Consider the following 17,719-nt stretch of genomic DNA (forward strand, 5'->3'; position numbering starts at 1 on the left):
GGAAATACGCGGAACAAAACGGACATCGCCAAACAGAAACGCATACATACGCTATCACAGACGACACACGAGAATGTGACAATTAACGCGACTTGGCTGTGGTGTCGGCGACGCTCTCAATAAACGGAACCGGAAGAATCCAGACGCGACTTGATTGGATGAGGCGCACGACGGCTGAGCACGCGGTCAGCACGCGATCACTGGCGTGTTCCCGGCGGAAGATTTTACGGCGAACGATAACTCTACATGCGACTCTCGCACGCGCGACTCATCCGACCGGCGAAATCGGTGGCTTTACACAAGTCTCGTTCGTCTCACCACAACGCTGGCTTGTCTCGAACTCGTCCTAGAGCAGGGGTACGACTCGTCCCTGGATGACGGCGGCTCCCGTCGTCTCGGCTAAGGATCAGATCCCGGCGACGATCCACAGCGAAGTGATCGATAGCGCGAGGAAATTCGGCAGGCGGCACGCAGGATCTCTCGCCCCACGCACGGGGGTTCGTCGCGCCTCGCTATTGGTTCCGCCTTATAACGCGGTCCTCGCGGCCCTCTAATCAGGCTGTCGCGCCGCGGCGCGCAATTCGAGGTAGGTCGGTGTCTTCGGGCAGCTCGCGACTCTTCCCGTGGTTTTCCCGAGGCCGGACGGCTATCCCTATGGACTCTTCGACGTCCGGTGCCCCCGCGCTCGGGACCACGTCAGAAACTTTCTTTCGCAGCTCCTCGTTCGGGGTCTCCTACGCGATGATCCGCGTGGAGACCCCGACATCCCTTGCCGGACCTTCCCTCTTTGCGTCCTGCAATTTCAGCGGCCTTACTGTTGCGTACAGGCGTGACGGTAAGAGATAACGTAATTAAATGAAGAGAGATCACCTGTCGTGCGCGCTACTGCGATCCTGCGCACGGTCCGGAAGGTCTCAAGTGGCGGGAGGTCCTCCTTCTTGTAGTCTGCTCGCCGGGTGAGATTTCGTCGATACAAAAAAAGGAATATCCGCTAGCCGCCGATCCGCAAAACGTCGCTAAAATTAACGGACGGACACACGCACACAAAATAAAAACGCGGAGTTGTAAGCGCACTCGCCGACACGTCCGTCTCCGAGCCGAGAGGACGTAAAGCCGCAGCGTGCGCTCCTCGTTCGGATCTTACGATTCCTGTGACGGACAGCCAAACGGGGATGTCACGTCACACAGTATATAACAATATCTTACCCATCACTGCGTGTTTCACAAGAGGATTCAGCTCTGCCCCGACCTTAACATCTTCTGCATGGAGTTTAGTTTTTCCTCGAGAAAAATTGCTCGTTATTCCAGTCATACTATAATTGGCCATTTCCTCGTCTGTGAAAACTAGATCTATCACAGAAGCGAATAAAGATAATTTGCTGCGACTGAGTTGTCTTAATTTTTCGGTCTGCACTTGTCTTCCCGCAAAATCTGTGAGATCTTCCTATAAAATAGAAATAAAGAAAATATATTAAAAAGATGTATTTCACTAAATGTATATGAATATTTAAAGTAAAATAACATTTTATCTATATCTAATGTTTTTGATACATATACATATGTACACGCACCGGCATAAATGGTGCCTCTCCGCGCTGACGCTCGGCTGTCGCACACACGCGAGCTACGCGAGGCGCGCACGTACGTGTTTCGAGGCAGCGCGGCAAAGGTCGGGGTGTCGGCAGAAAGTAGTGGGGGGCGTTTCGATACAGCATCTTCCTCGCTCGACGCTGGATCGAGAGAGAAGACACGGAATCGCGGCGCTCGAGAAACTGACAGAAATGGTATCCCTTGCGCCTATACGGCCGGTATACCGCGGTTCTTCGCGCGCTGTTATAATTTTTAATTGTATAAAGAAATTTATTCGGATACGAATATTCGTTTGAAAAATAATGTAAATCGAATTACGATTTTTAATAATAAATTAAAATTATGTCATCACGGTAATACAACATTTACACGAAGAAAAAAATTTTTTTTATTTAAGCAAATTATGTCTGTTTAAGATCATAAATTTTTCCAAGATGATTTTATATTGTTGCTTATATATGAAACAATGAATTGTTGAGTTGATATTTAATTTTTTTCTGTACAGTAATAAATTAAAATTATGTCATCACGGCAATATATTTTAACTTCAATTTGTGGGACTACTTTAAATAGAGAGATAATTTTAATTAATTAATGAATGTAAATCTCTTTACTTACTTATTAAAATAATCTGTATTAGAAAGTAATTTTAATTCGATTAATTTGTAGATATGTTAACATTATCGGGCAAGCCAGTTTACTTTGTAATTGAGTTAAAACAATACTTGGAGAAGTGACAGACTTCTTCATATTTTGACGTTACAAATTACTGTACAAAATTTAAGAAAAATTAGACGTTCATTCGGGTCCTCTCTCAAAGTATTGTTTTACGCCAATTACAAAGTAAACTGGCTTGACCGATAATGTTAACATATTGTTATGACCGGGTGAATCGCCTCGTACTCTCGCACTCGCACACCTCAGTAACATTCGCGCACACTAATAAAAGAACAGGTTTTTATTAGAAAGAACGACTTTATTGGCAAGACGAACTGTCAAAACCAAAAGTCCGAACATAACAGCAACACGTCGCTAACAAACGACAGTCTCTTCATTTAATCGATCTACATTTTACAACATTCACGGCCGTAACAATATCTATAAATTAATCAAATTAAAATTATTTTCTAATACAGATTATTTTATTAAGTAATTAAAGAGATTTACATTCATTAATTAATTAAAATTATGTCGCTATGTAAAGTAATAGTCCTACAAATTGAAGCTAAAATATATTGCCGTGATGACATAATTTTAATTTATTACTGTACAGAAAAAAATTAAATGTCAACTCAACAATTCATTGTTTCATATATAAGCAACAATATAAAATCTTTTTGGAAGAATTTATGATCTTAAAGAGACATAATTTTCTTAGATGAAGAAAATTTTTCTCTTCATGTAAGTACTGTATTGCCGTGATGACATAATTTTAATTTATTATTAAAAATTGTAATTCTATTTACATTATTTTTCAAACGAATTCTCATATCCGAGTAAATTTCTTTATGCAATTAAAAATTACAACAGCGCGCGAAGAACCGCGGTATACCGGCCGTATAGGCGCAAGGGATACCATTTCTGTCAGTTTCTCGAGCGCCGCGATTCTGTGTCTTCTCTCTCGATCCAGCGTCGAGCGAGGAAGATGCGGTATCGAAACGCTTCCTACAACTTTCTGCCGGCACCCCGACCTCCGCCGCGCTGCCGTGAAACACGTGTGTGCGCGCCTCGCGTAGCTCGCGTGTTTGCGACAGCCGAGCGTCAGCGCGGAGAGACATCATTTATGCCGGTGCGTGTACATATATATGTATATATTTAAAAAAGATGTATTAAAATTTCAGAATAAAATTATCATGTGTTACGAAATAAATATTGCTACTTACTATAGTAATTGTTAGTTTAGCCTGCAATGTCTCTGGTTGCTTTATATGAGCAATACTTGAACGATCAAACGAACTTACCTGTAAGTGAAGTTCGATCGTAATTATACGAAAAGCCTTGTTCGAAGAGATTACACATGTAGTTTCCTTTCTTTCAACTATTAGCCACAATTTTAGAATGAGTCAAAAAAAGCGCGCCGATGGTGGCGTTTCTGCTACACCGCCTCGCGCGCCACGTGATATCCCGTCTCATTCTTTAGAGTTTGTATTCTTAAAATTGCTCCTATGTAGAGGGATTTGGGTATGAAAAGAAAAAACTTTCTTATCTGGGAGGGAGTGTAATCTCTTCGAACGAGGCTTTTCGTATAATTACGATCGAACTTCACTTACAGGTAAGTTCGTTTAATCGTTCAATTATACTTCAAGCCTCGTTCTCGAGATTACACATGTAGTTGTTTAGAGATAGCAATTTTGAGAAACATTATCTATATATATGTAACATTGCCGATTTTCTCTCGCGCGGACTAGCTCGTCGGAGCGGTGCGATTGAAAGGGCTCGCGCGGGAAGCGGAGGAAAGAGTCGGACGTGCGTAAATAATGAGTCGGCGGTATGTGCGTGTGCTAGGGTTTTACACGTGCTTTTTATTTTACGACGTTCGAATGGGTACAGATGCTGGTTGCGCGCGGACGGACAAAATACAGGAATTTAGAACGGCGCGTGGACGGACAAAATACAAGAATTTAGAACGGCGCGCGGACGGACAGATTTCGGTGAACGCGGCTATTTACAGTTTTCAGTATGTACAGATGCTTCGCGAGGTGTCGCCAGGCGACGGGACGCGAGCGATGCTCGAATGCGGGCGCGGCTTTCCCGCGGTGTCGCGACGCGCGTAGGGCGGAGCTTCGCGATGTGATATGGCAACGCGCGAATCGGTAGGACGACCGCGGCCGCGTGCGGGCCGATGATGATGGCGGCTGGGATGCCACGAAACGCGCCGAGTACCTCGGCCGAAACCCCGTGTCGGCGATTCCGCTTGGTTGCGTTTCGTGGCGGAGCGGAATGTAACCGCGGCTCGGGAGCTGATCGGGGGTCCTCCCCTCGCCAAGGACCTTGACGAGAGTTGGACGCTCGGGCTCGAGAGAATGCGGAGGATGAGGAGCGGTGCGGAAATCTGCGGAGTACCTCCGCCGTGGCCAAGCAACCTTCGACCACTTCTATTCCCGGGATTGTCAGGCGCAGCGGATCAGCGGGTGATGCTGGCTGACGGGAAACAGGTCCCTTTTTCAGAGCACGCGGCCCTATATATACCCGGCGACTCCGTTTACCTCCGTCATTTTCGGCGCTTGACGGCGGGGTCGCCGGAGTGGGGCGAACGCGCGCTCCCTCGCATGCGCGTACGCGCCGACTTGACGCGCGCGATGGACCGACACGATCTTAGCGCGCGAAGTTTCTGTTAACTTTTATATTTGGGTGCCCGAGGCACCCCCGGTTATAGCCCGGCGGCTCTCTTTCTCCGGCTGTCGGTGGTCGGGGACGATGCATCGTATTTTCGGGGGTGTGCATCGTTACATATACTTATATACAGGGTGTTTCAGACCACCCGTACACCCCTTTTCTCTTCGCAGGATTAGGACCAATCAAAAATATGTTCAGACGAAAGTTGTAGGGTTTCAAAAGATCTATTCAATGATCTTATCAGTTTGACGTTGGATGGCGTCGCCAAGGTCAGATCGAAATCACATTAAGTTTTTTAAATGAAACACCCTATTTTTGATTCCAGAATCTAATAGCCGGTGTCAAGACCTTTCCAAAACACTACAAGAAAGTTTATTTTCGTTGACTACTTTCCGAGTTGTGCGGCTTGAAAGTTACACTACCGCCAACACCATGTAAATAACAATATAAAATCACGCGTTACGCAGAAAGCCGTGCAGTCGACACAAAGAAAGTAAACACGCGAGCCGGGCCAACAAAAACAGATCATGAAAAATCGTGAAAGTTAGCTGTCGCGACCGTAGATAGTCACATACATATGTATGTCATAATATTATGTAATTACATTATTACTTTAACGGTAGCACACGAGCAATAACGAGCGCGGCTTTCTGCGTAACGATGTCTAACTCGTGATTTTATACATATTGTTATTTGCATAGGATGTAGTAGAGATGTATTCACCACAACGCTATTGTGACTCAACTCAACACGAGTGACAATAACTCTCTCAAACTTGTCACCTACGTCTTCAATAACCGTCATATCAGTATCAATCGCGCAACAAAAATCCGACCCTCTTTATTAGTCTAGGTTTATTTAGCCATGTCCTATTCCAATGAAGAAGCATATGATATGCTGCTAATTTTAGGTGAGTGTCGAGGTACATTCATTGCAGCGGAAAGATTGTGGCGGGAACGTTATCCTGATCGGACTCCTCACTCGCGAAATGTTTTTTCACGTTTGGCTAAACGAATCAAAATTAAAGGTGTCGTTCAGCCTCAACATAACAAAGGTACACAAATTCGTCGTCCGATTATGGATGAAAGAACAGTGGAAATTCTTGCATCGACAGAATTGAACCCTTATGATTCTTTAAGACGACGAGAACAAGATTCTGGTGTTAGTAAAATCAGTGTTTGGCGCATTCTAAAAAATAACAAATTTCACCCTTACAGAATGTCTGTTCATCAAGCGTTGAATTATAACGATATTAGACAGAGACTTGTATTTTGCAACTTTATAAGACAGCAACCACTTGATTTCCACTTGAAAATTTTATTTTCTGACGAATGTACACTTAAAAGTGATGGATCTGTTAATACTTGGAACTCTCGTTATTGGGCACAAAATAATCCTGACTGGTTGAGAGAAGTAGATCATCAAACCATTTGGAAAGTCAATGTTTGGTGTGGAATTATTGGAAGTCAAATCATAGGTCCTGTTTTCTTTGACGAAAATCTAAACGGTGATAGATATTCCGCCTTGATAATGACAGATCTTCCTGTCTTACTAGAAAATATTCCTCTGCAATTGCGCCTGAACATGTGGTTCCAACAAGATGCATGTCCGTCTCATACATCGAGAGTTGCTCGTGCGGCATTAAATACTATGTTCCCCGACAAGTGGATAGGCAAATACGGTCCAATCAATTATCCACCCCGATCACCAGATCTCACCGTCCTTGATTATTATTTCTGGGGAAGGATAAAAAACTTGGTCTATCATGAACGTCCTACTACGAGGGATAATATGATTCGTAGAATAAGTGAAGCAATTCGATCCTTACGTGCCGAGGAAATTCTTCGAGCAACCAATGATTTTCAAAATAGAGTTGATGCTTGCATCGCAGAGAATGGTGCTCACTTTGAACATTTAGTCGCTTAACAAAACATACACTCATTCATTCCCGAACGTGAGAGGCAAGGGGACTCACGTGAATCAAGCACCCCAAACGTGAGAGGCAAGGGGACTCACGTGAATCAAGCACCCCAATGGGATGAAATTCTCGTCACGTCCACGTCGTTCATTCTGGATAATGCTAAGCACGGGAAAATGCATACAGTCAATCTGGACATGATTGATCATCAAACATAATCAATCCAGTTAATAAACAAAAGCAGAGTACATAAAACTTTGACTCCCCTTTTCCTCCCCCATACACATACGCATGCACGTATGCACACACCCACACACAAGATTAAATCCGACTAAGTAACCACCACATGGTACATCTTGAGTAATGCTGATGCTGGCGGTAGTGTAACTTTCAAGCCGCACAACTCGGAAAGTAGTCAACGAAAATAAACATTCTTATAGTGTTTTGGAAAGGTCTTGACACCAGCTATTAGATTCTGGAATCAAAAATAGGGTGTTCCATTTAAAAAACTTAATGTGATTTCGATCTGACCTTGGCGACGCCATCCAAGGTCAAACTGATAAGATCGTTGAATAGATCTTTTGAAATCCTACAACTTTCGTCTGAACATATTTTTGATTGGTCCTAATCCTGCGAAGAGAAAAGGGGTGTACGGGTGGTCTGAAACACCCTGTATATATATATATATATATATATATTGATTGTATTATACATATATTCATACTATGCTATTACAATATCTCTAGAATTTTTTTTTTTTTATATATATATATAAAATTATTAGGAGTACAAATTGAAAACCGCCGTTTTTTGTCAAAATTTGAGGATTGATTGTTGAAAGATGGTTACATACTTATTCTTGAAAATATTGTCCATCGCTGGCCACTACTTTCTCCCTTTCGGGCAGCATACGAATCCCGCGTCGAAAAAACTGCTCGTCTTTTTCGGCGATCCACGAATCGATCCAGTTTTTGGCCTCTTCGTAATAATGGAAGTGCTGCTCAGCCAGGCCATGCGCCATTGATCGGAACAAGTGGTAATCTGAAGGGGCGATGTCAGGAGAATACGGCGGATGAGGTAAGACGTCCCATTTCAATGTTTCCAGATAGGTTTTAATGACCTGAGCAACATGTGGCCGAGCGTTGTCGTGCAGCAACATCACTTTTTCGTGTCTTTGCTCATATTGTGGACGTTTTTCCTGCAATGCTCGGCTCAAACGCATTAGTTGTGTTCGGTAGCGAGCTCCTGTGATGATTTCACCCGGTTGCAACAGCTCATAATAAATCACGCCGAGCTGGTCCCACCAAATACACAGCATGAGCTTCGAGCCATGGATGTTTGGCTTGGCCGTCGATGTTGATGCATGGCCGCGGTAGCCCCACGATTTTTTTCGCTTTGGATTATCATAATGGATCCACTTTTCATCGCCGGTTACAATACGATGCAGAAAACCCTTCCGTTTTTGCCGTTGGAGCAGCTGTTCGCACGCGAAAAAACGCCGTTCGACGTCTCTCGGCTTTAATTCGTATGGCACCCAGTGTCCATGCTTTTGGATCATTCCCATGGTTTTCAAACGATGTGAAATAGCTTGTTGAGTCACGCCCAATGAATCTGCAAGCTCCTGTTGCGTTTGAGATGAATCTTCATTCAGTAATGTTTCCAATTGTGCTTCTTCAAACCTTTTCACCTGTCCGGGACGCTCCTTGTCTTCTACGCCGAAATCACCACTTTTGAAGCGTTGAAACCATTCTCGACACGTTCTTTCACTAATGGAAGCCTCACCATAAATTTTTACAATCATTCGACGCGCCTCAGCCGCAGATTTTTTCGAATTGAAGGCAAAAAGCAAAACTTCCCGCAAATGACGCTTATTGGGCACAAATTTCGACATTTTCGATCACAAAAAAATATATAACGCCGATAAAAATTCACAACTGCAATGATAAGGAATTGTTGCCAGATGCTCAATCTTACATTTAAAATTTTTGATCTAACGTTTGGCGCCAGCATTTACCGCTGGCGCCATCTACTGGAAAACGGCGGTTTTCAATTTGTACTCCTAATAAATATAGCCGCATTATATATATAATTTTTTTTTTTTTTTACTCCGTTAACACCGTATTTGAAAAAACATTATTGTCGACTGTAAGTGGACGGTAGAAATTAGCGAAAACCTGAGAACTTTCTGACCAGCCTGCTGTTCTTCTAATTATTGACAAATTTATACCTTTAGAAAACGCTTTTGAAGTGGAAGCATGTCTCGTTGAGTGTGCTGAGAAAATGGAAGTATCTATTTTACTCTCTTTGAGAACGGATTTGATCCACTAGCTGAAAGTCTGTGTATTTATTGCTCTGTAAGGTTTTTTAGTTGTAATAAAGAGCTGTTGTATATTTCCTCTAAGCTGTGCTGTAACTTCTAGGTATCTACGAATTGATTGCATTAGACATAATGCTGGCTTTTCGTTAAAGGCTGCTATTATAAGTAAAGGCTGAAACCTCCCAGGTCCTGACGTCTTTATCATATCTGGAATTCTAATTTCTAAACGTCCTGGTAACTTAGTAATATTATCAATAGTAATACTGGTTAGCGTTTGTGCTCTTTGAGCTGTACATAAAGCTAGTAACATTGCAGTTTTTTGTGTTAATTTTTTAAGACTTAGATTTTTTAGGGGATAGAGCGTTTCTAAATATTTAAGTACTATAGATACATCCCATGTAAACGCATACCTCGGGCGTGCTGGTTTTAATCTAAAAACTCCTTTCAAAAAACGACTGATTAGATTAGCTTCTCCTATCTTATTTTCTGAAATCAGAGAAATCTCAGACCTATGAGAATTTAAAGTGCCATATGACGCACCGGCTCTAAAGCATTCTGTTAAGAATTGTATTACGTTGTTGCACGACGGCTCGAAAAAATTTATATGTTTTTGTTCACAATATATTTTCCATTGGCGTAATGAAGATTGTTTAACTGTTGAGTTGGCCAAGGACGCTATCATTATTTCTAAGGACTCGTGAGATACACCTCTCTTCTGGAAGGCTTCGCTGATAATCTCCCTACAATTAAACGGAGATGTTGCGCTCTGGGGTGTTGTGACAATCTGGTTGGTGATAAGAGCAGGTTAGGGCTTGCATCAAGGTGAATCGGATTGGATATTAATAAGCTAGTAAAGAGAGGATACCATGGCTGATTTGGCCAGTCAGGTGCCACGACAATACCGCAGTCCTTATCGTGCTTTATTTTGACTAAAGTTCTTAAGATTAAGGCGAATGGGGGAAAAGCATAAAAATTTAGGTTTGACCACGAAAAAGTAAAAGCATCAATCTGTTCACTATTAGGTTCTGGATACCAGGAAGCAAATCTAGTGCATTTTTTATTTAGATTTGTGGCAAATAAATCTATTTCTGGTGTGCCGAATTTTTTAACTATTGTGTTAAAAGCGAAAGGTGCTAGCTCCCATTCTCCATCATCGTTCTTTAAGCGTGATAGAGCGTCTGCTTCCACATTGTCTTTGGAAGCTCGCGTAAGATGCGAATAAAAATATATTTCTTTCTTCAGCCCATTTCCAAATTTTTCTAGCTAGGGCGTTATATTTTGAATATCTAACGCCTCCCATCTTGTTAATATAAGATATTGCTGTAGTATTGTCTATTCGTAGAAGGATCTGACAATCTCTAACATTTGTTAATAATTTACATAAAGCTAAGTATACCGTCAAAAGCTCTAAATAGTTTATATTTTTCTTTTTCTCGGATTCATTCCAAAAACCATGTATCCTCTCATTACCGCTTACAGCTCCCCAGCCAGTTGTGGATGCGTCAGTGTAAAGTATTATTTTAAAATCTCCCGATTTAATTGGATAGACCGAATTTTTCAATCTGGCTTTCCACCAATCTAAGTGCGGAATAAGATCTTTGGGAATTATAATAGTCTTAGTGTAATCATAATCATTGATAATAAGGGCAAACAGTTTTTCTCTTTCTAAGAGTCTTGTGTATAGTAAACCGTAATCTATTGCTGGACAAGCTGCGACTAATTTACCAATCACCTGTGCTAATTCACTGATTAAGAAAGTTTTCTTTAACATAAATTTAGTTAACATGTGACACAGATGTTCTCTTTTTGTTTTTGTCAGTTCTATATGATATTTGATAGAATCGATGACAAAACCTAAAAATTTACATTTTGTTGACGGTTCAAGTTGACTTTTTCTATCATTTATGATGAAGCCTAAACGAGACAATAATTCTCGCGTTTCTAAGACGTTATGTCTACATTCATTTAAAGTACTTCCTATGCAGAGGAAATCGTCTAAGTATTTAACTGAGGATAAGCCCTGACTTCGTAGGAATTTTGCAACCGGCTTCAGTAATTTAGTGAAAATAAAAGGGCTTGTACAAAGTCCGAATGGTAAGCAAACAAATTCGTATATTGTATCTAGGAATTCGAAACGCAAGTACTTTCGACTGTCTTTATGTATCGGTACTACATAATATGCATCCTCAAGGTCTATTGAAGCCATAAAATCACCCGGAAATATTAGTTTTATTGCTGTACGCAAGTCTTCTAATTTGAAATGGGTAGTTGTTATGAATTCATTTAATTTCTTTAAATTTAAAATGAAGCGGTATGATCCGTCTGATTTTTGTACTAAAAAATACGATGACAGAAATTGATTCTTTTTTGGCTTACAATCTTTGATCACGCCCTTCTTCCATAAGGATAAAATGGCTTTTCTGCAGTTCTCTTTTTCTGTTTTAGAATTAAACGTTACTACTGGTTTTTGTTCTTGATAAACTTTAGAAGAGAATTTGATTTTGTGACCTTGTATACAGCCTAGTACAAATTTATCAGTCGTAAGTTTCTGCCATTCGGACAAGAAAAATTTTAATCGGCCTGCGATACATACATCTATCTGGTTTTTCTCGTAGACCGGCTGGAACTTCGATGTGTCCGTGGTCTCGAGTTGTACGCTGGATTTTTCGTTCTGAAGGTTAGACGAGGACGGTTGTAGCCCTGAGTGTTGGAATAGCCTGCACGATTGGGCCTCTTCTCCTGCAGGCTCTTCGCGTTTAAATTCTTCATAGAATATTGTAACAGATTCTTTGAAAACTGTTGATGTTTGACATTCTGTGTTAACCTTGCAATATTTTTAGATTCTTTAATCTTTTCTGCTAAGTTTTCCCCAAACAGAAAAGCATCCGATTTTCTTTCTTTAAGAGTCTTAAATTGCTTATTAATTCCGGGGTAAATAAAAGCTTTGCGCGACTCCGTCTCATTATAGTGGATTGCCATTAATAATTTGGCCGCTTCGTTAAGTCTTTCGATGAACAATAACTTAGCTATATCTTCTTCCTCGGTCATAATCATTGTTAGAGCCGAGCCGAATGCTGTGAGAGCGGACCCTGCTAATTTTTGATTGTCAACCATAAAATTGTCTCTCTTAATTGCTGATTCTGAGAGTATAGCGGTAATTTCTGGGTTTAATTTAGGTGCATCGAATTCCGTCGAACGAGCATACTTGACCAACAGTTCTTCTTTGGACTTCTTTTCTAAGCCGTACTTCACCCAGTAATTCCAACGAAGTTTCAAAGAATCATGTAAAGTAATATCTAGGGCTTTTGATTTTTGCGGATCTTCTCCAAGCACTGCTAAAATCTTATTGTCAGTTGTCGGCGCTGTATTCTGACCCAGATTATTTGGTGCGATGTTTTCTTTATCTAATTGCTCAGGAGGCTGTGCTTTGTCCTCTTTTTCTGAATCTAGGGGAAAAAAATGGCGTGACATATAAGCAGGAGTGATATTATTTCTATTATGTTTTGCCTCTCGTGCAAATTCAATTAAATTTTTTTTTTGCCTCTCGTGCAAACTCCTTATTTATGGACGAGCCAGTGTTGCGATCTCGAATGGATGCGATCGATAACGTCTAACCTGCCTTACCTCCCTGTGCAAGTTCGTTAGCTGCTTTATCTTATAAATTGACATGAAGTCAAAAAAAGAGAGTTTTATTATTCTTAATGTCGCAATGTGTTGCCTCTCGTGCAATCTCAATATCTAATCGGTTGTGCATCTCGTGCAAAGTATGGTAGGAAAAAAGAGAGACCTAACCTGCCTTGCCTCTCGTGCAAGTTCGTTAGGTGTGTTGTATTCTAGGAGATTTTGCTACAAGAATTTTCTATTATCCGTAAGTTCTTACCGATTTCTATTACATTAGATTGTTCTGATTCTCTCTCGTCGTCCATTTCTTGATCTTCCTCCTCCTCCTCCTCCTCCGTGCTGGAACTTTCGGGAACGGCACGTATGATATCTAATTTCCGTTGTATCTTTCGTATTTTCTTATACAGATCTTCTATAGCTTCGGTTTTAAGCTTTCCTGGCATGATGACTATCCTATCTATGCACTAAACGTTCAGATTAAGATATCTCGTACTAAATCGCATGTGGCTTCTAGCGCACAAAGGAAAGGAATGAGACGGGATATCACGTGGCGCGCGAGGCGGTGTAGCAGAAACGCCACCACCGGCGCGCTTTTTTTGACTCACTCTAAAATTGTGGCTAATAGTTGAAAGAAAGGAAACTACATGTGTAATCTCGAGAACGAGGCTTGAAGTATAATTATTAATATCTGCTGCTGTGAATTCTGAAAGATGAAGTACAATAATTGCTCAAGCTTTTTATAATCATTTGTCTAAGACAAAATCATGGAAAATATCTCAATAATCTCAGTTATGTTGATTATTGTTTACTCCTTAAGTTCTTGAAAAACCTGTGTGGTATATCAAGCTTTTGTTTCTGTTTCTGAGTTTGCAGTCAAATTATATTACCACAAAGATACACAGTAGCAGGAATACAGGTATATGTATAATAAGACAGTAACAGCTGACATACAAGAAAAATGAAGACTATTTTGGTATACTTTGTGCTTAATAAAGTAAAAGTATCCAATATGGTGTTAACAATAAAATCTATCAATAATAAAAAACTTTATTACTATAATTTATAGCAAGCATTAAGAAAATTTTACTTGATTGTGTTTATCGGTTCAATATTAAAGAATGTAACAAAGAATAAAATTTCACAGTTCATTGTCTTATATTATATTAAATTTATTTCGCATTCTCAGTGGCAAAACCAAAATTCTGGTAACTCATTTCTTATTTAAATTATTCTAGCTTTACTGTAAACTTTTCAAAATGAAAATTAGTGTGTTTCTATCATTATTCTTTAAAAAGTTTTAAATACATTATCAACACTTCATGAAAATTTTGTTGTAGTTACTAGCCAGATTATAATCTTGCTAAAGTTTGATTATCTATGTCAGGAATTACATAATAAATTTATATTTAATATTACGTTATATTTAAACATACACATATACATACATGCACATATGTACATACAAAAGAAAAAGCGAATAAAGTTGATCATTGTATGAAAAGATTTACGTTACCTCACTGTTTCAACAATCTCCGAAGTATTTCCAGCATTGTGACTAATATTATTTTTCTTCTATTCATCTTCATTTAAATACCTTAGTTTAATATTACTATTATTATTAGTGTTATCATTATTCTTGTTTTTGTTACTGTTTTGATCAGCTTTAATACGTAGAGAATCAATGTTCCTGCGTAATTTATCCATGTCTTTAAATAAAGTTGATGACATGGCAGTCATTTTATGTAAATCTAGAATTAGATCAAAAAAATGGAAAGTAAAATCAACAGCTACAGCAGATATTTACATCTCACAAGGCACATCTTACCTTTGTTAATAGTTCTTAATGCTCGCAATCTTGCATTATCTGCAGTTAATTTTTTGTTTTTTATTTGCAAAGTATTTATTAGATCAATTAGTTTGGCTTTAGTCCGTTTATACACTGAACCGTCTTCGTCATTCTCCTTCTCCTTATCATTAAATCAATCTGGAAATAAATAAAAATCCTAAAGTAAGACACATATTTATAAATTTATTTCACTTTTATTAAAAAAAAGTAAGAATAAAGTAAGAATGCATATATGATTTTAATGCACATCTAATTTTAAATATTAAAAGCTTTGTATAGGCAAAAGATAAAGTTTTTTTTTTCAAACATACAAGACAATTGTTAGAAATGATAATTCAAAGCTGGAGCCAACGCCCTCTGTGGGCACTGATCCGAGCCTTCTGCTCAACTCACACATACTCTCTCTATTGTATTGTATCAAGTCGAACCGTTGTAATAAAGAGACCCTGTGTCATAATAAAACTTTTCTTCGTAATAATAAAAGGCGCGTGTAATTATTTCATCGCCAGCAACCGCACATATCAGTAGTTTACAGTCTTTTCTAACATTTGTGGCGACCGGTGACAGGACTTGTGTAGTTTTCGAGACGTGCGGAAGTACAAAAGAAAATCGGCACGATGGACAAAATGAAAAGAACACGCGCTGTCGTTCGTTCGGCGTTTACCCGTAATCTGAGCTCACTGTATACTGAATTAGAACAAGAGACGCCAGATATAGCAGAGTTACAAGTACGCTTCGCAATCTTAAGAGAAAAAGCGAGTCAGCTCGAAGAAACAAATCAGAAGATTTTTGAGGTTATGATCGAGAGTGATCTCGGCGAAGAGGAATTGACACAGGAGACAGATGCAGCGGATGAATACCGGATCAAATATCAGCAGGCAAAAATCGCAGTAAATAGTATTCTGGAACCAACACCGACAATGGCACGTGCAAAGGGGCAAGTAGTACAAATTTCCGGAGATAATTCACGTACGTACAAATTGCCAAAAATACAGCTGCCAAAGTTTAGCGGAGATCTTAAAGAATGGTTATAGTTTTGGAGCCTGTTTAAGCACATTCATGAGGATACGAGCATTACAAAGGAAGATAAATTTCAATACTTAATTCAAGCGATGGTAAAGGACTCTCGAGCAAATTTACTAGTCAACAGTTTTCCACCGACAGCAGCAAATTATGAGAAGGTCATCTCGAGCTTGAAATCACGTTTCGGCAGAGATGATTTGTTAGTCGAAGTCTACGTTCGAGAAATGCTCAAATTAGTATTGAATGAATCTATAAAATCAAATCACTTTTCTTTGTCTAACATTTATGACAAGCTTGAAACGCAATTACGAGCTCTAGAGTCGCTTGGAGTTACAACAAACATGTGTGCTGCGATGCTATATCCGTTGGTGGAATCGTCTTTACCAGAAGAGCTCCTGCGTGTTTGGCAACGGAATTCCAAAGCTGTCGGTTCTACCACATCAAAACAACGGCTAGACGAACTGATGTCTTTCCTTCACACGGAAGTAATGAGCGAAGAGAGAATTGCCATGGCTATGGGTGGTTTTGGCATAAACGAAATAAATCAAGACAAGTTTAAGAAAAAAATAAGGTCAGAACCAAAAGAGATTGCTACGGCTGCTGGACTTCTCTCTACTAAGGAAGACAAACCACTTTCTTGTATATTTTGCGGATAAGAATATGACAGTGCTTCATGCGAAAAAGCTAAGAAAATGTCATGAAGAAAGATGCAAAATTGTCAAAGAGAAAAATGCCTGTTTTTACTGCACAAGAGTAGGTCACAGTTTTAGACATTGTCGATATAGAGGAAAATGTGCATGGTGCAGCAGGAGACATGTATTAATCATGTGTCGTAATACAATGTCTAACGATTCAGTAAAAAACAACGCAGAAAAATCTATTAAAACGCAAGAACAAGCTACTCTTGCTAATATTTCACTTACAAAAGAAGTATTTTTACAGACGCTTCATGTAAAATTATTCTGTCAAGGTAAGGAACGAATAATCAGAGCCATTTTCGATACAGGTTCGCACAGATCGTATATTCTTGATCGATATGCTGAGGAAATGGGATTTGAGATCGTAGGCGAGCAGCAAATAGTACACATGCTATTCGGAGGCACAAAATTCAGTCCATCATTACACAGAGGATATCGAGTTGTTGTTCAAAACCTAGATGGATCATACTCTTGCAATTTTATAGCACTAAATCAGAATATGCGAGAGTGTACCTTCGATTAGAAAAGGACCATGGTTACAAGAGTTGCAGCAAGACGGAATTAAACTCACAGATGTCAATACCAGAGAGGAACCGATTGCTCTATTGATAGGCGCCGATATAGCTGGAAAATTGTTAACAGGTAAACGCAAGGAACTTAAATGCGGAGCTGTAGCGTTGGAAACATTACTCGGATGAACATTAATTGGAAGAATAGATATCCAACCAAAACAAAAAGAGGACACGACGCTTTTACTCGTATCTATGTTTACTCAAGAAAAGAACATTGCTGATTTATAGAAACTGGATACGCTAGGAATTACAGATCCTGTTGAACAAAAAACAAAAGACGCCCATCAAGAATATGTGAAAAAGAACTTTCGGCAAACTATTAAGGCCAATATAGACGGCAGATACGAGGTATTGTTCCCATGGAAAGAAGATCACCCGTCGCTGGTTAACAACAAGAATTTAGCGATAAAACGACTCGAATCTACTACCAAGAAACTTAAAGCTCAAGGACTATACAATGCATATCAAGAAGTATTCGACGATTGGTTATTAGAGGGCATCATTGAAAAAGTTCCAGACAAAGAAATAGACAAGGATGCTTATTACCTACCGCATAGAGGCGTCATCAAAGAGTCCAGCATCATGAAGATAAGACCTGTGTTCGAAATTTGCATTCACTAAATCATTGCTTGGAAACAGGTCCTAATTTAATTGAGCTAATTCCGAGAATTTTATTACGTTTCAGAAGACGTAAGGTTGGAGTAACGGCAGACATTCGGAAGGCTTTTTTGCAAATAAGTGTTTCTCCAGATGATAGAGATGTACTACGCTTCCTTTGGTGGAAGAAAACTCAGCCGG

This window comes from Solenopsis invicta, chromosome 8, assembly GCF_016802725.1.
Source record: "Solenopsis invicta isolate M01_SB chromosome 8, UNIL_Sinv_3.0, whole genome shotgun sequence".
Lineage (NCBI taxonomy): Eukaryota > Metazoa > Arthropoda > Insecta > Hymenoptera > Formicidae > Solenopsis > Solenopsis invicta.